This window comes from Pipistrellus kuhlii, unplaced genomic scaffold, assembly GCF_014108245.1.
Source record: "Pipistrellus kuhlii isolate mPipKuh1 unplaced genomic scaffold, mPipKuh1.p scaffold_m20_p_9, whole genome shotgun sequence".
In the NCBI taxonomy this organism is placed as follows: Eukaryota; Metazoa; Chordata; class Mammalia; order Chiroptera; family Vespertilionidae; genus Pipistrellus; species Pipistrellus kuhlii.
The window spans coordinates 14,378,226-14,401,885 of NW_023425595.1; the positions used below are offsets into that span (position 1 = coordinate 14,378,226).

The 23,660-nt window shown below is 40.2% G+C and overlaps 1 protein-coding gene across 4 annotated transcripts in view; it reads left to right on the forward strand.

The window, feature by feature from the left end:
* MPPED2 (metallophosphoesterase domain containing 2) overlaps positions 1–23,660 on the forward strand; it is a 167,947-nt gene that overhangs the window by 57,739 nt on the left and 86,548 nt on the right. The window lies entirely within an intron of this gene.

The following is a 23,660-nucleotide window of genomic DNA, read 5'->3' on the forward strand; positions in this document are numbered from 1 at the left end:
ATCCCCAATCCTAGACATACAAATCAACTTTGTCCCTTTCACAACAATCATATTGGGAGACTGTTCCATTCGGTGATTGTGCTGTTGGCCCAGAGTTTTGGAGCTGGGCTTTCAGAGAAGCTTTCACAGCCTGAGCTATTTATTTTACCCTTAGAATGTGTATAACATTGCTCATTCCTGATAACCTAGTACAGTGGTCAGCAAACTCATTAGTCAACAGAGCCAAATATCAACAGTACAATGATTGAAATTTCTTTTGAGAGCCATATTTTTTAAACTTAAACTTTTTCTAATGCCACTTCTTCAAAATAGACTCATCCAGGCCTTGGTATTTTGTGGAAGAGCCACACTCAAGGGGCCAAAGAGCCTCATGTGGCTGGAGAGCCACAGTTTGCCAACCACTGACCTAGTAAATAGAGATACATGGAAGAAGAAAACAAAATCACCCATGGCCAGAGATAACCACTATTAACATTTAGTGTGGTTCTTTATAGACTGTTTTCTATTAATACGTATGCATACATATAATACAACACATATTTTTACCAAATAGATATTACAGTAATATGTCATAGTCTGTTCATCTTAACACTATATTATAAACAACTTTCTATATCAGTAAGTATGGCTATATCAATAAATAAGACTTTTACCTCCAAAGAACACTTTCAATATAAATAAGATACATATACATTATAAAATTTTCAGTATTTGACATGTGCAAAGCAGAAAATATGCATTCATCTGTAATCCTCTTTTTCAGAATAATTACTATTTGGTGTATAGCATTTTGAGAATTTTTATTTTTTATTTTTTATTTCTATGTTGAATATCCTTAATAGTGGCAGATTTCATGCTTTAAGGATTTTTTTTTGCTTATGTGCTATTTTTTAAACTTATTTATTTAAAAAATTTTTCACTACCTAAGTTTTCCAAACAACTTTCTTTCTTTTCTTTCTTTCTTTTTTTTTTTTTTAGTGCCTTAGATTTTATTTTCCTGTTACAGTTTATATGCAACATTATTCTGTATTTGTTTCAGGCTTATGGTATAGTGGTTAGACTTGACAAAGTTTTCCCTCTGATATTTCTAGTTCCTACCTGGCACCATACATAGTTATTAAATATTGATTATATTCCCTATGCTGTACTTTACATCCCTGTGGCTATTTTGTAACTTCCAATTTTAGTTTTTAATCCCTTCACCTCTTTCATATTGTTCTGTAACTTTAAAAAATGTAACACGGCATGCTTTGTGTTAGCATAGCATTCTGTTTTGTGGGTGTAGTCTAATTTATTTAGCTCTCCGTATTACTGGAGACCTTAGGTGTTCGTTCTTATATTATTACTTACACTGGTATAATGAACACTCTTCTTGCTCTCTCTTTGCAAACGTCTTTAATTATAGTTGTAGGATATCTTCCTATAGTTAGAATAATTGCTCCAAATTATACATACTTTAAAAATACCCTTTTTAAAAATAGACATACCCTTTTATTATGTATTGTCAAATTTCCCTCTAAAGATTCCCCATAATAGCCTCAGCAGTATTTAAGAAATTGTGTCATATATTTTTTAATAATCTCAGTGGCAGAAAACCTTCACCTTGTAAGGGCTTTTAAAAAATGACTACAAATTCTTTTTCTACTTGAGAAATCTTACATATTCATTTTGAAAAATGTAGATAATGGCACAGAAAAGAAATTAAGATCACCAGTATATCCTACAAGTCGCAGATTACTCTTAACAATGGGTGTGTTTCCTATGGTGTCGTGTGTGAATGCACATGTATCCAGTGTTCACAGGTAGGGAATGGTCAGTAATATTACCTGCTGCTAAATTACATTATCGGAGTGTGTCAGTGCCATGACTCCTCCTTCCTGCCCTGTTGGTGAGTTTTTCCTATTCCCTGGGAGGGCAGGACTTCAGGGAGAGTGGCCTTGCAGTCTTTTGTTCCCCAGTGACCTGAGGCATGTGGCCCAGTCTACCTGTGGAACAGAGAAAAAGGTGAGCCATGTGGCCTTGCCTGGCCACCAGAAACGTGGCACCATCTTCTTTCCAAATATCCCCAACCCCAACATACATACATGTTTTTAGGTTCTAATTAACTTCTCACCCACATGGGAGGGGCCAGGCTTCCACTTTCCCATTCCTGTCATCTCCCTTCTACCCCATAATGAACCTGACTCTTCCCCTCCTCCCTCCGTGTCACCATCCCTCCTCCTCTGGAAGTCACCTCTGCATACCAGCTCCTGTCAAGTGTGCCAGGCTGTGGACAGATTGCAGCCAACTTTTCCAACTCTGACACCTCATGCTTTCCAAAGGCATGGTCTGCACATTTAAGGCCACTGATTTTTGCAGAAGCACAAAACCAGTAGGAACTGGAGCTTTTGAAGTGGGCAAGTGGAGATGGACGATCTCCAATATAAAAAACATATATATGATGTAAACTAACAGTTTATACAGTTCCCCCCAGAAAAGGCACTTCAGATGAGATTTGAGTAGGGGAGCTTCCCTGGGATGTTTATAGCGACTGAATAGGTATAGCTCATAAAGACGTAAAGGTATGAAGCTTTAATAAGATAATACCCTGTAACTTGCAGAGGAGAACTGACCAGAGTTCCTTTCAGCCTAGAATTCCCTCACTCTCATTTTCTGGAGTTTAATGTCAAAGGAGTTTCTTAATCATTAGCTTTCTCACAAAAACTGTATCTGACATGCTAGACTTTTCAGTTTGTGATTCATAATTTGAATTCCCCTATTACCATCTTCAAATTATAATTTATGTGAAAGCTTCTCTTTGTATATCAAGCAATTATTTAGGTTCTTTTTTTTTTCTTAGTATGAGATTCTAGAATTTCCAAAAGTATCTATGAGTTGTCTGCATATATCCTATCATGAGGATACAAACATCCCATTTTCTTGTCTGTCATATATTTGTTTAATCCACAAAACAGATTTATGCTTATTATCTACTTGACTTTCTTTACATTAAAGAGTCTTTTATCCTAAAGTGAATTACTTCATGGTCTAATTCCTAGGTAAGTACTTTTCCCCCAATAAGAAAATTAATTTTAAAGTATAGTTCAGTTTTGATGTAGAAATATGTAAAGTACTTCAAAAAGAAGAACGTAAATACAGAATAGTTGAATATGCTTAAATAAGTAAGACTGGACTTAGTTTCATTAGAAAGGATTGTTAGTGACTCGAGGACATGAAGCCAGGTCATCTGTGATCCATGTGAATCTAATCCTCTTTGTTATGGCCAGCCATTTTCTTAAATTACATTAATTATAATGCCTCTAATTCATATGGCATCTTTCTCCAAAGGACTCAAAGTACTTTGGAGTATATTAGATCATTAACGCTTATAATGGTGCGGGAAGTCGATATGGGCTGACAGCATTATCTCTGTCTTGCTGATGGATGCATGGGGATCCAGAAAGGTGGGAGGACAGACTGGGATCATGCTGTGGACAAGAGCTAATGTCTCTGGGTATTGTCCCTACTCTTCCAAAATTCACTTCTAAAACTTCCTGCTTTCTTCTTTGCTGAAGTATCTCCATCACCTGCAGGCATGGGTGAGACACATATATCCATTGCTTCATCACTTTAGCAGAGAAAGCCAGGTACAGCCATTCCTAAAAAGGGCAAAGTGTTTGTTTGTTTTTTTAATTTTACCATATGATGATTTTGTCACTATTAAAAATAAATAAAGGAAAAGGAGCTCTTTGGAAACAAAAAACTCCCCATGTTTTCTAAACCTGCTGGCCCAAGAGGGAAAATTGAAGCCCTCAACATACGTGATCCTAAATCCTAGCTTAGGATGCTTGCATACCAGGGCATGAAGGGCCTTCATCCTCAAAAGGTTATTTATTTATGATCTCAGTGTCTTGTCAGTCTTCCTCCACGGAGAATATAGAAGGGAACCAGAGAGTGGTGTTACTGCCCTTAGCATCCAGCCTTGGCTTGTCAATACCATCTCCCTGTTTTATAAATTAGGTAACTAGAATTCACAGAGTTTCAGTGTCTTAGCCAATTTCACACAGATTTTTTAGTGGAGGGCCCAGGAGTAGGGGCTTTATCTTCTGCCTGGGTGTGGTACCATTTCTAGGTTGATTCATGTCAAAACCTGGAAGATTTTTCTCATTCTTCAAGGTTTGATTTATGGAATGGAGTACTGATTTAATTTTAATCTCTACACACACACACACACACACACACACACACACACACACACACACTTGCATCTTATTGGAGACTAAGTATTTTACCATAGACAATAGATGCCTCAAAATCAGTACCGGTATATCACAATGCTGAATTAACATCTCCAAAGACTGCTCATTCTCCTCATTCCCCTTCTGATCCACACGTTAACCCAGACATTTCCTCTGTTGTTGGTCTCTGCTCAAATGCCACCTCTTTGATGAGATCTTATGTTTGCTACTTGTGTGTCTTCTTACTTATTGTTGGTCTTTTTCCATTGAATGCAAGCTCCATAAGATCTGTATCCTAGACCTACAACTGTGCCTGACTCATAGGAGCAGCTCAGAACATGCATTGAGTGAAGGGATAGATGAATGAAAGCAACCTCCACGAGATCAGGGAATAGGTCTCTCCAGGAGAACGGGTGGGCCTCCATGTTATCAATGAGGTCACAAGCAGAATGCTATGTGTGTAGAGCGCACTCTACATCTTCGATCCTGTTGATCCCACCACCTGCCTGCCAATCTTGTTCCCTTTCTTCTGTGAACTTTTGTTCATTCTTTAAAGCCTACATCAAAGGTTATATCTCTTAGGAAGCTGGCCCTGCCTCCCTAATTGGACTTCATCCTTTTCTCCCTCCATAATAAGCTCATACCATTAGCACACATTAGTTTAGGGTTTCTAGTCTCCTTTGATGATGAGTCTCCTGAGATGACACTCCCAGAGAGCTCATCAATAAATGTCTGGCTTTCTTCACTTCCTGGTTGTATTTTGATCAACAAAATGTGTTTGCTTCCCTTATCTTCAGCCATTTCTTCTCTACAACAAAGAGAAATAGCCACAGAGCTATGAGGAGTGACCTTTGAGGGGCATCCTCAGCTTTCAAGTACCTTGTAATTGTTAGAGATGATCAGTTTGTTGTTAACATCACACTTTTTCGTTTGTATTGTAGACCTTCAAATGCATGCCCACACCCCACCATAGGTTTCTTGATAAGGACAATTATTCTTATAGGCAAGTAGCCCTTGGTTTGGCTTTTATCTTGCCAATATGGAATAGATCACTTCCATTTGAACTCTCCCACATCCTCCCAGCCTATCTGCATATTGTTTCCTGGAATTTTTTTCCCCAGTGGTCCCCTGGGTTTTTGAATGTTATTTTCCTGGCTTTTCAAGCTGCATATGGAGTCCATTCTGCTTCCAGTCAATGGCTCCACTCACTAATTCTTGATGTGCGCCCCCCACCCCCACCCCACTCCCACCACCACCACCACCACCACCACCACCACCACCACCACCACCACCATCACCTTTTGACTGATAAATTTTCATTATTGGTTTTGCGTGAAAGTCTTCAGGGTTCCACTCTGTCTGACCCCTGTGGTCACTTAGTGATTACATGTGCCAGCTGAGGTAATTTATTCACTTTGTTTTGGTGTGAACACGTCCCATGGGTCTTGTAACTGCTGTAATCACTTGACCCTAGTGACTGTTAAATGCTTTAAACACAGTTATTTTTAATTTATAATTGTTTTCATTAAAAATCCCTTATAGTAACTTAACTGACCTTGCTGTCAACGTGGCATTATGTGCAGGGGGAAGAAATGAAAATATTATGATGCAAATAATATAGTACTCATCGGAGATACACAGCAAATCATTAGCTCACCCTACACATGCTCCCTTGGAATAGTGCAAGGAAGATGAAAGAGAAGAGGACATAATTATAGCACTGTCTGCATAATTCAGCACAGCCATGCCTGCACTGGGAGCAGGCTAGGTGGGGGAGGGGAAAGTAGAGTGTGGACTCCAATGTGAAGTACCAGAAGAGCCATTCATGTGCAGACAGCACTTCCCACCCAATCGGCAGTCCCATTTGATGAATCATTTCCAATTAACATTTTGTACTTATTTTGAATCTAATTTCAAAATAGATTAAGGAAAGTTGTAAGAATAATACAATGAACTATCATATACCCTATAGCCCCATTCCTCAGTTAACATTTTGCTATTTGCATATTCTCTCTCTCTCTCTCTCTCTCTCTCTCTCTCTCTGTAGGTCTTTCTATTTATATAATTTTTTCCTGAAGTATTTGAGAATAAGCTATAGACACTATGCCCTTTTACCTTCAGGTTTTCAATGTGTCTTTTCTAAGAACATGGATATTCATTTACATTAACCCATTACAGATTTCAAAATGAAATATAGATACAATTCTATAATTTAATCTACAGATTTTTTTTTCAGATTTTTCCAAATATACCAGTAATGTCTTTTATAGAAATTTTTTCTGTGCAAGATCTATAATTCCCTGCAATCCATTTTAAAAGTCAAGCCAAATTAAGCCAAAACAAAATAGTGTTTCTCATTTTCTTATCCTTAAGTAAGAGTGAGGAGTTATAATAGAAACTTGATCCTATAAAATTAGTATGTCTGTATGTTTACTGACAAGATGCTGTGGGTCATTTGCAAACATATTTGTTATCTCATTCGATCCTCAAGCAGGGACCCCTGCAAAGAAGTCTACCAGAGCCCAGGTCACAGAGATTGAGGAGGCAGTAGCCGTGCTCTGCATCCTGATTCCTTCTGTGTTGCCCAGGGAGACTGGGACCCAGGATCCTAGGGATTGATGGCAATGGGGAATTAAGGGGTGCACGTTCTTTTGTTTGTTTGTTTGTTTGTTTGTAATTTTATACTGTCCTGGTAAGGGACAGAAAATAATTTACCTTAGAAAGTTACCGAACTCATTTTTTTGCTCCAAGAGATACAACTAATTTTAAGAATTAGTGTGAAATCATCAATGAATGTCAACTAAACTAGGTTTGTCTGATGGAAGGCTGTTGGACTACTGGTCAAAAAGTGCTGAAGTCATGAGATGAAAAAAGCCTGGGAAACCTGGTTGCTGGCTTTGGAAACTTGCACACTCAGATTCTCTGCATGTGTCTGGCCTGGCTGAGTTTGTCCTTGTGGCAGCATGAAGGCACATTCCAGAGCTGTGGACTGGAGGCCTTCTGGCTGTTACATGGATAGTTGGTTAGTGGGCATTCATAATTTAACCTAAAAGAGGTGGAGCGGGTGTGTGTGTGTGTGTGTGTGTGTGTGTGTGTGTGTGTGTGTGTTTCATTGCAAAACTCGCAGTTAGATCCCTATATTTGGTTTTGTTTGTTCTTGGCTTTTTTATGGGGGAAGGAAATTGGAGTCGTTGTGCGTTTTCATTTAAAGAATGTTTAGTTTTTTCAATATGTTATTCCTGATCAGGGTTGCTGCTGGCCCAGGAGGTGCTTTTGTACAAAGTCTGAAGACATGGCAGTACATGCTTGTTGAATGGCATTCAGCTCCTACTCACACTCTTTGGTAATAAGCAACCTTTGCAACCCATACAGCAGCCTTTAATTAGTCTTCTATTTTTATTTGTCCCCATTTAATTTTTTTTTTTTATTGCATATCTTTGGTTACTGTTCTTATTCTATCACTTTTGTGACCTTTTGATACTAGAGCATTTTATTTAGCATTTGTAACAGTCTACAGAATACATAATTTTAAATATATATGTAAAGTTTTTATCAAAATATCTTCCTTGTTTTGAGAATTAGAAATTTTTATAATGTTCTGGGGGAGAAAATAACATTGGGGAAAATGACTTTTAGTTTTGATTACATTGCCTAGCTCTTTTCACATCTGGAATTGGTTTAAAAACCCTATTTGGTACATTCAAAACAAATAATTAAGCAGCTAACTATAACATGCATTATTGATCTTCTAGATTTAGAGGTTATTGCAGCAAGTTTTGGGTGCGCTGTGAAACTGAAATAAACTTTCTTCCCTCGTGTTTCTTAAATTCTGTTGAAATTTCAGGAGCAGGAAAGAAAGAGCACATTTCCACCCCCATCTAATTTCAGGGTGAAGTTGTAGAATTAAACTGTTGTCTCCCTTCTCCCTGTCATTTCGGTAAATTAAATCTCACTTCTCTTCTAGTTTGTATTTTTCTCTTTTGTCTGAAAATAAGGTTGGGAAGTAAACTTTCTTTTCATTTTTGAAGAGACTAAACTGGCCTGTGAGGACAGATAGGACTTTAAGATATACAAGTTCCGAGCTTTGATTTCTCTAATGTGTTGAGGACAAGATTGTGTAGTTCTTTACTCACTGACTTTCAATTATGTCATATGACACAGTCATTGGTGAGTCAGTTCTGACGGTATAGCAAAGCCGTATGCATCCATCACTTGAATTTGGAGTTGCTAATAACACAGGAACATACAGTAATAGCCATAATGGTGTGGTGGTGATAGTGGACATTGTAGGAATGGTGCTACTGGTAGGAATGCTAGTTGAGTTAGCTGCAATTTAAGTTTTGTGGGGATTTAGGAAACTAAACTAATATTTTTATATTCTTCATTTCATGGAAACGTATAGAAAGCCTGGATTCAGAAAGCAATATAAGCACAAAGACTACAAATGACTTACATGTGAGTTGACAAATCTTTACTCTTGTGTACTTAGCACTGTGAAAGTGAAAAAACTTAGGATTCTTTTATGAAAATAGATGGAAACAAAACTGCACATATGTCTCTTGTAGTGTAGGGAGAGCTGAATGCTTATTTTTAAAAAATATATATGTTTGTGTATATATGTGTGTATACACACACACACACACACACACACATATATATATATGTATGTATATATTGATTTCAGAGAGAGGAAGGGAGAGGGAGATAGAAACATCAATGATGAAGGAGAATAATTGATTGGCTGCCTCCTGTACACACCACAGTGGGAATCAAGCCCATAACCTGGGCATGTGCCCCAACTTGGAATAAAACTGTGACTTCCTGGTTCATAGGTCAATGCTCAACCACTGAGTCACGCTGGTGGGGCTGGATGCTTGTTCTAGATAAGGTCTTGGGGTTAGAGGTGGCACTGGGAATAATTTCCTTCTTCACAACTATAAGCAGGTGTACACACAGCTCCTCCTCCAGCCAAAGCCCTCGTACCCTGTCACAGGGACTGGAAAGGGTACAGTTAGTGACAAAGTCAGCCAAAACAGGAACCCATAATGTGATAAACACTCAGCTGGACATTTTTATTGTAACTTGAAGTATATAGATGTGCATGTTTTGGCCAGTCTTCTGAAGTTGTGCCAAAGCCCTTTCTTTGTTCACAGTGATTGGAGATCAGCACTGTCTTTCTTGGGAAAATCACACATAATTTATCATCTTTATAAAAAATTCACCATATTTGTCACATTTTTATTTTAGTTTATTTATTGGTGAGTCAGAATGGAAAGATGCTTGTGAAACACTCTGAGTGCAGAATATTTCTAGATTTTTATGATTCATTCCCCCTTCCTTTTTAAAATGGTGTCCATTACTCCCTAGCTAACAGTAAATTTATACACTCTTTTAATGTTCCTATGACGTCATTTTAAGTAATACATAATGCCATTAGGTGATTATGGTAAAAAGCCCAGTTGGCATAAACTAGTTTGGAGATAAATGCAAGTGGTTTAGGGATGCTGTACATGGGAGCCATTGTGCATTGGTGTCACCAGCGCCAGTTGTGACTGCCATTAGTCAGTGTGCTGTGAACAGCAGTAGATATGTGTCTCGGACTGGAGAGTGTCAATTAATAGAGTGTCTAGAATTTCTAGAAAGATCTAAACCAGAAAGTATGTGTGGTTTCTGGTAGTTGTTCTGTAGCTCATTTGCCATACAGTCTCATAAGACCTAAGTTTTTATCCTTATGCTAGAGGCCTGGTGCATGAAATTCGTGGACTGGGGAGGGGAGGAAGGGTTGTCCCTCAGTCTGCACCCTCTCCAATTTGGGACTGCTGGCTCCCAACTGCTTGCCTGCCTGCCAGCCTGATCACCACCTAACCACTCCCCTGACACCCTGATTGATGTCTAATTGCTCCCCTGCTGGCTTGATTGCCCCCAACTGCTCTCCCCTACAAGCCTGATTGTTCCAACTGCCCTTCCCTGCAGGCCTGGTTGTCCTCAGCTGCCCTCCCCTGCAGGCCTGGTTGCCCCTAACTGCTCTCCTCTGCCAGCCATCTCGTGATGACCATGTTTGACCACAGGGAGCCGCCATCTTGTGTGAGGGCACGAGGGTCAGTTTGCATATCATCCCTTTATTATTATGTCTCTTTGCCTGCCTTGCACATGTTTAAAAAAAGACATAGGTATAGCTCTGTGATAGGGAACATGAAATTGTTCACAAGGCAATGTATACAGGTATGTCTTTTATTTGTATTATAAACTAGAGGCCTGGTGAATGGATTTATGCATTGGTGGGATTTATGCATTTGGCCTGGCCTGCGGGAATCAGGGGAAACCACCTCTCCCACATCCCCCAAGAGGTCCTGTTTTGCGAGAGGGTGGTTCTTAGGTGACACACCTGAAATCAGGCATCCTCCTCTTTGGTTCCGGGTGCATCACCCGAGAATGCACACAGCTGCCAAATCACTGAAGCTCAGCTGCTCCTGCCTTGAGCATCTGCCCCCTGGTGGTCAGTGAGCATCATAGCTGCCAGTCGGAGCATCTGCCCCTTGGCGGTCATTGCGTATCATAGGTACTGGCCGGTTGGCCTATCAGCCCATCGCTTAGGCTTTTATATACATATCCATAAGCCCAATGCATCACACAGTAAGATTCCATATTCTAAGATAAAGGGAATTAGCTTAAGTTCTAAGAAAGGTCACCTCTCCTAGAAATATTACTAAGATGAATTTGGAAGTTCCCTTTCCCACGGCAGGAGGAAGAAGGATCAGGAACTTGTCAAGATAGTTCTTCCTTCTTCTTATCAGGAGAATAAGCTCTCTCCACTCCAAGAGTGAGAAAAACACATCAAAAGAGCAAAAACATGATCCAAATAGACAGGCTCCTGCGTCAGTGCAGTCCCTTCCCTTCTAACCCTGGGTGGTTCAGAATTTCTGAAGAGCACTGGCTTCATCAGATATGTGGCCTGCCGTGTTCTGCACATTTGTTTTTTAAAATGTGACAAGCTCCTCAATATTGTTGGCTTTAAAAATCTCCTTTACCATATGTGTGTGTTTGAATCTATCCTCTTTCGAAATGTCTTAGGAAAATATGCCCAGTGTTCATGACACTGTGTGTATACCCTCGTGTGAAATACAGATGCACACGAACTAACAATAGCTATAAAAATGAAATCTTGCACAAGCTGTGCCCTGCCTTCACAGGCAGCAGGAACAATGCTTTTGGGGTCCAGGAGAAGCTTTATCACCGGGGAGGTGTGTGGGGGTGGCTCCCAGCTCAAGAAGTGGGAAGGGGAAAATGCTGCCAATTTTAGTACAACGCATAATGTTGAAAGAAATTGTATCCCATCATAAAGATTAGCAGGCTGTGTAATTCAATTTAAAATTGGTCGGCGTGCCCTGACTGTTATAAAGCCTTCCTTTTTTTTGTTTTTGTTTTATCACCATTCCATTATTTTAGGTTGTCCACCAATATAGAACGGAGCATACAGCCAAACCATACAAAGTGTTTTTCTATGGGTCTGTCCACTGGAGAAATTGTTGATGAATGCAAGAGATTATCTTAAAATGAGTTAAGAAAATGCTTGCTCAATTGAATGCCTCCTTGTTTGCCTTCTGACAATTTTTTTTTTTTTTAAGCATAAAATGAATTTCTCCTGGGCAAGGAACCATTGAGAGTGAAATTCCTTTAAAAGCATTTGCTAGACACAGGGCTTGGTTTCCAAAACTCAGCATTAGCACTTATCGGCAGTATCATGGGCATTTACGGTGCCATTGAAAACCAAGATCCAGTAGCTTATGTTAATGCAAGACTAACAGACCCACAGCCGATGGCAGTTACCCATACTGGGGGGTTAATAAACGGTCTCGGAATTACTGTCTTTATCCTCTTTATTACAGAAAGAAAGAAAGAAAGAAAAAAGGCAGCTTCCTAAGCCTTGTCTCCTTGTCTTGGTGACTTGCTAATTAATTAACTGTTTTGGTCCCAGAACTTCGTAGCCTAAGCAGAGTTTAAAATTCCTGTTAGAAAAATGCTGAATCCTTTTTGGGGGGGGAGAGAAAAACAAAAATTAAATTCAGCAAACATTTATCCAGGTGCCCTTTATGAACACGAGGAGCTATAGAAATAGTAATAATAGTAATAATAACACTTGGATACACCAGAAGAGTATCTGAAAAATGAGCACACAATATTTTTCTTTTGCTTCTCTTTCTTCTATTCGTGAGAGAGCTTAATTTTTATTTGTGTTCTGAGTTTCGGCCCAGAAGCATTTTGTTAAGAAGGATTTTCCTGGCGCAACCAGACTCAGTGGGAAAGATGTTATGATTGATGGGCAGTGACTGCCACGTTGTAGCGTGGGGCAGGAGGTGGTTGCTCAGGTGCCATGCATTTGCAGGTCAGTTTAGTGTCATTTGTCTTTGGTCACACTCATGCTCCGTGACTCTGGTAGTCAGAAAACTGCCATAGGAACAACATCCACCAGCTTTATTTTAACTCTTTCTGGCCAATCCACACTTGCATGTGTCTGTATCAGAGAGTTCCCCCAAATGACTGTGACCTAGGTGTGGTGGGATTTTTAAATTTTCTTCCCATTTTAGGTTGTTGCAGGACATTCTTGGCATATCTTGGAAGCAAGTTGAGGCTAGTATGTGACTCAGACTGTCAGGAAGACAAGAAAATGCACATAACTCTTTGCATCCTGAGGATTTAGGAAACAAGTTTACTAAATCCCAAGCTATAAAGAAGTAAGGTTATCGAACCAATCTGATGGAGTTAATAGATGAGCTCAATTTACCTATTATGTCCCACAAATCTTGGGCAGCTCAATTTTCTCTAGTTTCAAGTTCCTATCTCTTCAACCTGACTGCTTACCACCAGGCAGTTGCTTCAGACTTCAGATTCCTGGAATCTAGCTGAGACCTATTGAATCAGGTTCTCTACTGGTGCGTGCAAGTAACTGGAACTTGAATGAACTCTCCTGTGGCTCTCCTGCCAATTCACTGCCCTGTTCTTGCTTATGATGGTGTCAATTGTCAAAGTCAGGGAGATAGTCTGCATGCTCTCATCATTCTTAGCAAAGCTGTTCCTTTTTATGGTGACCTCTGTGTACCTCATTTACCTCATCTGTATAAAAGCAGATGATAGTTCTTAGTTCATAGGGCTGTTGTAAGGATTAAGTGGATTATATACATTTTTTTTTTTTTTTTAGGGCAATTGCTCAAAAGAGGGTATTACTTGAATCTGTTCTAAGTCTCCTAATTGTCATCATCATTTATTTTGTTTACAGGGACTCTGAGTGTCCCTGCCAGAGGCAGAAATCAGGATACAGAATCTCTTACTAGGCTGTTGTCAGGAGGAGTAGGGGGCATACCAGTAGCATTGTTTGGGAGAGACATTATGATATTAGTTAAGCGTGTGGAAGTGCAAACACACTGTGTTAAATCAGGAAGGAGGCTTTTGTTTGGAAGAAACAAAATGGCTTAAATAACAAGGGATTTAGTATCTCAGATAACAAGAAGCTGGGCGGAGTAAAGCATTTTTTTAGGGTCCTGTAATTCAGGGACCCAGTGATGATTTTCAGGAACCAGGGTATTTGGTATTTCTTTCTCCTATTCTCACATGTTAACCTTGCCCCTGAGGTTGGAGAGTGACTGTTGAAATTCTGGGCTTGTTATGAAGACTTGACAATAGTCAGTGGGAAGAGAGAACCATTCCCTTATTATATTGTCTGTCTATAGAGGCGGTGACCATTTCCCAGGAGACCTTCCGCAGACCTCCCCTTGTGTCTCATTGGCCAGGATTGGGTGACATGCACCTCTTTAACCCAGTCACTGACAAGGGAAATAGAATTCATCAAGATCCACCCCCCTGGGGGTACGCATAGGCACACCTTTCTTGGGCACGTGGCTTCCTTCCTAGGGATGAATAAATGGATGAAATGAGGGGCTCTGCTGTCTCGGAAAGCTGGGGTGAGGGGTGGAGTAGACCGCCGACAGTGTCTGCTTTGTGAGTCTGGTAATGAAATATCTTTGCATTGAACTTTGGAGCAAGTAACCTACTGTTTTCCTAGAATGGATTCCATGTGGTATGACTTGCTGCAATTCAGGAACAGTGGCATGGCTTGGCTGGAGACTGAGACAGCCTTGGGTAGCACTTTAAATGCTTATTACCTGTTTCCTGTTTTCCTCTTAAAAAATGTCACTTTTCTCTCTTGCTCACAGCAGCAATTTTCAACCTTTTTTCATCTCATGACACACACAGACTAATTTCTAAAATTCTGCCACATACCCCAAAATATATTTTTTGCCAATCAGACAAAAAAAAAAAATTGGCATAATTTTGATTCATTCACATTGACAGCTATTGTTGTGTTGCCTATTGTCATTTTTAAATTTGACAACCTAAGGGAAAAGAGGTCAGTATCTCTAACTGAATAGTCAGGTATTGCACATCGGTTGAAAATCGCTGCTCTATAATATTCCTCTTTCTCTTGAATACTGTTGTAAACATCTCTGGGGTAGTGTGTGTGTGTGTGTGTGTGTGTGTGTGTGTGTGTGTGCGCGCGCGCGCGCATGTTTCCTGCCTCCTTCCATTATGGTACATATGATCAGGGAAGTCTGTTTCTTGCATATCTGAACTGATTGTTGTTAAAAGCCTGGACAAGATTGTAAATGTTGACCGTTTCCTTAACTCCTTTGATCAGATGTCTTCTGTTACTCTTTCATAGCAGCTGCTCATTCCCTGCCTAGCAATGATCATAATCTGAGCTTCATTAGTAACTACTTACCTTCTTTTTCTGTTGCTCCTAGCTGAGTGTAAGCTCCCCAAGGGCAGACACGGTTTTTATTTTGTTCATTCATTACCTGCCCAGGCAGCATCCAACACACTACCTGTCTCATCCTAGGTCCCCAGGGAATAGTTGTTGAATGTTGTATAGAAAGACTGTGATCATTTCATGGGCATTTTGGGACCCCCATTTCATTATCAAATCTCATCCTGACTTTCGAAAGGGTCAGGGATCCAGTGAGGTTTCATCAGACCTTCTATGATTTATTTTCCCCAAGGTTGCTGGGTTAGAAAATGAGGTTATGACTTGACTTTGTAGAACTTTGAAATTAGCCCAACAGGGAAAAGAAACCACAATGTGGGTGAATCTGAGAATGTGGAGTTGAAAGTGAAATGCCACATGACAGAGTTAAAAAGTAAGAACAGTTTAACCCAAAGCATTGAAATCTGGCCAGATCTTCCTAGTTAAGGAATCAACTTCACAAGCTTTGAATGAGTTTGAATAGTAGTGGTTGGAGTTCACAGTTGTGAATTATTATGTTAGACCCTGCAAAAATACACTGTGCTTTTTTTTTTCTACTAATGTATCTGCTTTCCAATTTCTAGCCAAAACTCCGCAAAGGAATTCATTAAAAAAAAAAAAAAGTTTTTAGTTTTTCCAAAACGTTTGACATGCATTTTTAGGACTTAAGAATCAATGATACTTCCTAACCTCCCATGGAAAGAAGAATGACCTTCTTGAAAAATGCTGGTAGTGTTTCAGAGACAAATGGAAATGAAACACTGTGATTGAGACGAACCTATGTATTATAAGAAGATATTGTCTAGAAAACCTTTTTTTTTTACAGAACCTTGAGAAACCACCTAGATGTTTGACATGAAAAGGGGTGCCACATTGGCCAAGAATAAGCACACACAGCCCCTTAGTTACTGATGGACAAAAATAAGTAACAATTGGGATGTTCACCTTATGGAAGATTTTTACCATTGAATTTCATTAAAAAATGCCTCAATAATAGCGTCAGAGATAGGAGAGTTTGGGAGGACAGTGGTTGGATCCAGAGAGGTCATTTCTGTTATCCTAAGTTACTCTAAGCTCACAGTTAAGGTTGCAAAACATATGCTTTGTCCATGGGTCAAATGAAAGAAAATGGTCTTCAACTATAATAGAAGAGGTTTAAAAATAGAACAGAATGAGTATGCCAATCATGAACATGAGCAGTCCTGAGTGTTATAAGATAAGAAGGAATGAGTGGCCATGTGTCCTGGGGATTATTGTCGGGACTTGCAGGTAGTGGCAGATTGGTTTTATGAGTCAGGATTCATGTTTGTGGGCGTGGTCTTTACAAAAGGCTCTCCATTTCCCTGAACCTCAGTTTCCTCATCTATAAAGAAAATCATTTCAACACTCTTTGACTCAAAAACTCTGGCTGCCGAAACTGGTTTGGCTCAGTGGAAAGAGCGTTGGTCTGCGGATTGAAAGGTCCCAGATTTGATTCCGATCAAGGGCATGTACATTGGTTGCAGGCATATCCCCAGTAAGGGGTGTGCAGGAGGCAGGTGGTCGATGTTTCTCTCTCATCGATGTTTCTAGCTCTCTCTCCCTCTTCCTTCCTCTCTGTAAAAAATCAATTATATATATATATATATAAAACAAACAAAAAAACCTCTGGCTGTGTAATTGCATGACATGGTAAAGGAGTTCCATGTTGCAGCTAACTCATTGGATGACCTAGAGGAGTCCTGTAACCTTGCTTGCTGGATGGTAGTTTTCCATTCCATGGAAGGCATGATTCTGATCTCTGAGGACTCTCTAGCGATGGGATATCAGCAAGCCTGGAATTAGAATAAGATGTCAAAGGCCTCTTGATTTTTTTCTGTTGGAAGCAAAAGGGAAGAACTGGTCAGCTGAAAGAGTGAATTCTTTCAGCTGACCTAGTGACTGGGGGCCTGAGAAGATGCACACACATGACCTGTTTGGCCAGGGCAGTAGGCTCATTTGTAAAGAGTGGCCGCTGCAAAGCCAGCTGTCAAAACAGCAGTGATTTGCCTGAGAGGCCTAGGGGTGAAAACTTTCAGATGAAGGGATACAACAAAGAAGAAATACAGGCAACTTACTCAAATAATGAATGGCTATTCCATTAAGTCCGCTATTGATTATCTCCTCTGAACTAGCCAATCCTGGGAACAAAGGCTGCAAAAATCTTTAAATGAGTAATGTTAACCCATGCAACAGCAGTAATTCCCTTCTCTTTTGAAAATCGAAACATTATTTGTGTGATGCCTATAGTTCATTCATTCATTCATTTATTCATTTGTTCACTCCTTCAACAAAATTGAGTTTTTTACTGTTGCAAGCCAATATTTTTGCCTCCATCTGCCTTCCCTTCCCTAAAAGCCCTTTTATAACAGATTTTAAAAATCAGATTTAGTTTCTCTAATTGCAAATGAATAGTAGATCTTGCAGTGGATATATAATTGGTGTCATCCTAGGATAAATAAAAATAGGATTTGTAACACTTTAAGGCCATCTGGAATCCAAATACAGCTACTCATATCACATGATTATTAGCCATGTTAAGATTATTTCTTAATTATTCAATTATGTGATAAATAATTATTAAAGCCTGCTGAGAATGCAAAGATGAATGGAATAGGGTCTGATCCTCCTCATGTGGGAGAGAGAGCCCTGTAGACAAGTGCTCATTCTATGAACTGCAAGCATTTGACAAGCTCAGAGCCACCCAAGATATGATTGGAGGAGTGGCTGGTGGGGGCCAGATCCCACAAGTTGTACACACCATGCAGGGAGTGTGGTCTTTTGTCTGTAGGCAAAAATAGGGAATTTAGGCAGATTTTAAAGTGGCCGAAGTATGTAAGTGTGTGGAGGGAATATGCATGATGAGATCTGTATTATAAGATTACCTCAGTCCCGCTACCATGGCTCAATGGTTGAGTGTTGACCTGCTAAACAGGACATCACGATTCGATTCCCAGTCAGGGCACATGCCTGGGTTCTGTACTCGATCCCAGTGTGGGACGTGCAGGAGGCAGCAGATCAATAATTCTCTCTCATCACTGAGGTTTCTCTCTCTCTCTCCCTACCCCTTTCTCTCTGAAATCAATAAAGAAATGTTGGAAGCAAAAACATATAAGATTACTTCAGCTTCAGTGTGTAAAATAGGTTAAACAAAGTGCACTTTATAGGAAGGTATATTTGTTTGGTTGAGCTGCCACAACAAAATCCTACAGATTGAGTGAGTTAAACAACAGGAGTATATTATCTCATAGTTCTTGAGGCCGGGAAGTCCAGAATCAGGGTACCAGCTTGGTCGTGTTCTGGTGAGAGCCCTCTTATTGGTTCAAAGGTAGCTCCTTGTTGCTGTGCCTTTTTATCATGGAAGGGGCTAGGAGGCTCTTTTATAAGGATATTAATCCCATTTATGACTGCTTCCATCCTCAAGACCTAATCAGTTCCTAAAGGCCCCACCTCCAAATACCATCATTTTGAGGATTAGGATTTCAACCTATGAATTTTAGGGGGAGACAGACATTCAGGTCATAATATATGGGTGAGGAATACAAATGTGGAACGTGAAATAGACCTTGGGCCCTCGATGCCATGATGGACTTTGCAGAAGTCCTTTCCTCCTAAGAAATTCTCTTGCAGCATCCTTTGAGCTCCTCCTTCCTAGAGGGGAGGCTGGTAGCATTTAGGCCACAATTTATTCTGAAGGAAAGAGATCAGACTGTTGGAACTGGTGTTTCCATGAAACAGAAACCTTATCAGTAGGAGACTTCATGATTCCGCACTCCCTGGGAAGTTGTCTGTGTAGCTTCTGATTATCTGGAGTTTTTATTGGAAAATTTTTCCAGTTGATGGGCAGGGGAGAAGCAGAAATGGAAGAGGAAATGGATGTGGTCTCCATTCCCTCCATCTCATTGCTGTCACTATTGATCAACATAACCTTCCCTGAGAGATTTCCTTTAAAATTTTATTCTTGAAATGCTTCGTTAAAATTTCAAGTTATAAAATAGGAGAAGTCAATTTTATTGGGCCCTAAATTTTCCTGTATGCAGCTTCCTGTCCAGAGTGCAAATTATTAAAATTGACATAGGATGTGTGTGCAAGGTAATATCGTCTTTCGTAGGCTCTTCTCTAAATTTCAAGATCTTCTGTAGAGTGGATTAGATTATACAGTGAGTAGGGACTCTGAAGAGAAAATAGAATTGTGTATTGATGCCTTCAGAAATATTATTTGATGGCAATAAAATATTCTCTGAAATTCCCTTCAGAGGAGAGAAAATGGAGTTTGTTTGCAGTAATTGCATTTTCTAGCATTTGCTCTCACACTTTCCAATATAAGCCAATTGGAACCTGGGATTTGGTTTTGCTTATTGGCAAAAGTACCATGTAAATTGATCTGTGATGCATTTAAAGAATATGCTTTTGAAAGTTTGGAAATTGAGATGGCTCTTTCTTATTAGATTTCAAGAGTATTAGGGTTCATTTCTATATTTTAGTCTAATGTAATATTAGCCAAATATGTTCTTTTTCAATTTAGTTTTAATCAAGTTCTGGAAGACCATTTTCATTTAGCCCCAGTGGCACTGTTAAGGCAGAGATTTTATTTCCATTGTCAACCCTCTGCTTGCTTCTGTGGACCAGCCCCTAGGAATCACAGCACACCAATGTCCTGCATTCATTTGCCCAGGCATTGTTTCAGCATGCAAAAATAATACCACGGCCGAAACCGGTTTGGCTCAGTGGATAGAGCGTCGGCCTGTGGACTGAAGGGTCCCAGGTTCGATTCCGGTCAAGGGCATGTACAGTGGTTGCGGGCACATCCCTGATAAGGGGTATGCAGGAGGCAGCTGGTTGATGTTTCTAGCTCTCTATCCCTCTCCTTTCCTCTCTGTAAAATATCAATAAAAATATATTTAAAAAAATAATACCACGTAGTATAGAAAGAGGTTTTTTTTTGTTTTTTTTTTTGTTTATTTATTTATTTATTTATTTATTTTTTTATTACTCTCCACAGGGTTAAGGTGGGGAAGGAATCTAAAAAGCCTCAAAACCATTATTTTTCTTTCAAGAAGATGTCCTTGATACCCCTGTTATTTTTACTTAATTTTATTTTCACCCTACTTAATGGTTTACAATGCAAACACATAGGATTTGCATTTGTTCCTCTTATAATTTATTCAGTAGAATAATTGGCACTTGTTTTTATAATTATTGCTGGAAGGAACACCTTTTCTTCGTTACTTTTTAAAGGCTTTATGATGAAGAAACAACAACATACTATTTATTCTTCAGTTCACCATAGACTTTGTCAGTTAACACTACCAGTTTGTTAAAGATACTCATTGAATACTCCTTCAAGGTGGTAGGAAGTAGGAGATGGACCCCTTATCCTGACTGAAGTTACAATGCAAAACAGAGGACAAGATCAAAATCATCATAATAACAATCATCCTTTTTGATCTGCATATCCACTCCGTAATGTAGGTTGTACCATTATCCTCACTTTTTCTGGTAAAGGGAAAGTAAAATAACATGTTTTAAGTTTGAGTTTCCTATGTAAGCAGTGAGTGAACCAGACAGTCCTAAATCGGTCTGACCCCCAAACCCCTGATCTTTTTTCATCATGCCGTCTGTCCCAACATTCCGGTACGTTTGAGTGATATAAACATGCACACAGCTGGTTGGGATGAGTCTTGACAAAGTCTTAATTGAATTTTTTCTTGTGATTCTCCAGTGGAACCCTCAGTTGGATCCAGTTTAGTGTGTTCAGATCGAATGTATTGTAGGGGATATAAATCTGTCCCAACAAGATAGGGCTTTCATTTGTAAGGAGAAGGTTGGATAAACAAAAAATAGTGAAGAGACCACCTATAGTTCCAGTTGTCCAGCCAGATCCTAATACTCAAGTATAATTGGAGCCATACTGTTCCAGTTGTCCAGCCAGATCCTAATACAAGTATAATTGGAACCATGCTGCCGGTAACAGTTACCACCACAGCTTCACATTGTAGTACACGCCATGCTGGCCTGTTCTACGCCATGGCGGCAACTTAGAGATACTCACTTGGGAAATGAAGAGAATGTCGTTCATTTTTACTATGTTATGGTTGTCTTTTAAAATACATGAGTGTGAATGAGTGTTTCTGTAATGTGTGTGTGTGTGTTTAAATCACAAAGAGTCTTGTTGGGTATAGTTATGGTTGAGACAGGAATGCATGCGAACCAGTTGTTGCTGAGCAAGAATGAAATTTCTGAGCTGTTTGCAGGTCCCTAATACATAATTATGCGTACTTGTATGGCCTGTCCTCTCATGGCTTACACTCCTACGTTACGTTATCTGATCTGGGTGCCACATACTGGTGACTTTTCAGGTCCAGAACGGGTCTGCTTTCCTCAGTAGGGGGTCTCTTTTGTATAGGTTGAGGCTTATAACTTCTCTTGGTGCCTTGGGATTCTTTTCTCATTGAAGGCTGAAGAAGAGGAGGGAGAGTTTCAGCTGTGGCTTCTTACTCCAGCTCTGATTCCCACCACAGACTGCTGGGCTCTCACTCGGCATTCCTCGCTTTCTCCTGGGTTTCTGGCCAGTCCTGACATCATTGTAATATAGTTTTCTGTGTTTAATATTTCTTAGACTTGGTTTCCCATTGCAAGCATGGAAGAAACCCTAATGCATGAGTTTCAGAGGAGAAGGTAGCAGTCTGAACCTGCTGTGTGGCTCCATCAGCAAGTGTGAGTATTAACGGTAGAGCTGTCAGGACTTGTGAACATAATGGAGCCTGACGGGGGACAGACTGAGATCAGAGACAGCGTGACCCTGAGTGAATGTTTCTGGTGGCTTTGCAGCCCAGGCAAGTGAGTGCAACCCGTGGAGCCGAGAGGGGTTGCTAGAGGTTCATTCATTCACTTAACAGGTAGGCAGTGGGCACCAACTCAGTGCCAAGCATTTTCCTAGATGTTAGCAAGGAAAGGTGGGCTCTGCCCAGTAACAGCCACGAGAGCCCTCTCCCTGTCTCCCTGGACTCAGCCCTTCTCTCATATCAGCCCCCAATAATCGTCAGTGATGGGATTTAGATGACCTATCTCCTAGCCCATTCCACAGCCTCCGAGTTCTTCTCCTCAAAGCATTGGTATGTTTTATTCCTTTCTTACTCCTGCAAAATTTTCTGCTTGGCTAGTTTTCAAGCCCAGGTTATTCTTATTCAGTCCTCCGTGGAATAGAGAGACTTTAAGGGTTTGAACATTCTCCCTCTCTGCTAGAGTCTCGATATTAAAGGCATAATCATTTTAAACAGAAGAAGACATTGCCTTCGTTCATCCACCTGGGAGGTACAACAAGGTCCCTTTATGATATTGGCAGAAGGGCCCTGTGTTTGGAAACAGGCCCCTGGCACTGCCCCATGCAGGCTGAAGGTTTCAGAGGTGTGATTGTCTCTTTTGGTCAGAACCAGTCCTGTGATAGACCTGTCGGTACGTCTGTTTTATTCTCTTTAATCTCAGAAAGTCAGTTTCTTTCCTGCACCTTGGCAAGGGAAGGTGAGCCCAAAGGCTGTGCCCTGTGAGTTTAGCATCTGGGAGCCATGGCAGGTTCTCTTTCTGTCTTGTCATCTCCGTTGCTTTCTTCTTGCTACATCATGAGCTTTATTTAACAGGAGGTTAAGACACCCAACAATTTTTATTTTTCGTTTATTTTCAGAGTCTATCATTTAGGAATATGGAGCAGAATGGGCATGAGAATTGGAGATGTTGAAAGGTGTTACCTTGATACAACTAGGTTTTCTTTTCCTCAGGAAACCCAGCAAGTGGTGTTGGCTTTGGGATGCTCTCCTTCGCGAAGAACTACTGTTGTGCTCTGGGTTCCTTTATTTTCCCTCTTGGTTTTAGCAAAATAAATAAGAGAGAGCAATCAATACGCCTCATTAAAATGGGGACAGGAAAGGTGGTATCTGTCATTAGCCACAAACGGATGGTCATGTGCTTGCTCCTATTTCCCACCATTCCCTACTTGTGAAGAATGAAGAGTATGGTGCAGGAGCTGACTTCTAGCAGGTGGCAAGAAGATTCCCAAGAAAAGTGACTATTCTGGAATGGACTTTGGATTTTTTTTCTCTGACCTGAACTTGAGTTTTCTAGAGGGATAAATTCTATAATGAATTGTAACAGAAAATTGGTTGCAATTGTGTGGTACTTAACTTTGAGGGACATTCATTTTTACTGGTGTCAGGGGTGGGGGCCAGTTAGCAAGAACATTTGTTCGGCCGAAGCAATCCTTCCAGAGTTTATTTTAAGATGGTGATGCGTATGTGCGCTGGTCCTTACTGCTCTCTAGTACTTCTACCTCATACTATTCACTTTTGTATTTTACCTCTTTGGCTCCCGGAGGCATTTAGATTTATTACCTTGAACTTCTACTCTCCAGTCATAGTCTCCTTTTAGTTCTCCTAATAGAGCCAATACATTGTTTAATTCTGGGACCCTGACTAAAGTTGAGCAGAGGAGCGTTTTGTCCCTTCTCCTTCTCAACTCTGTGACCTTCCCTTCTTGGGTAGGTTCCCAAATTCTTTTGGAAGCTAGAGGGTAAGGAATTATACCCAGAGCTGCAGTAGTCTTTGGGGAATGCCTGAAATGAGCCAGGATGTGTGTTG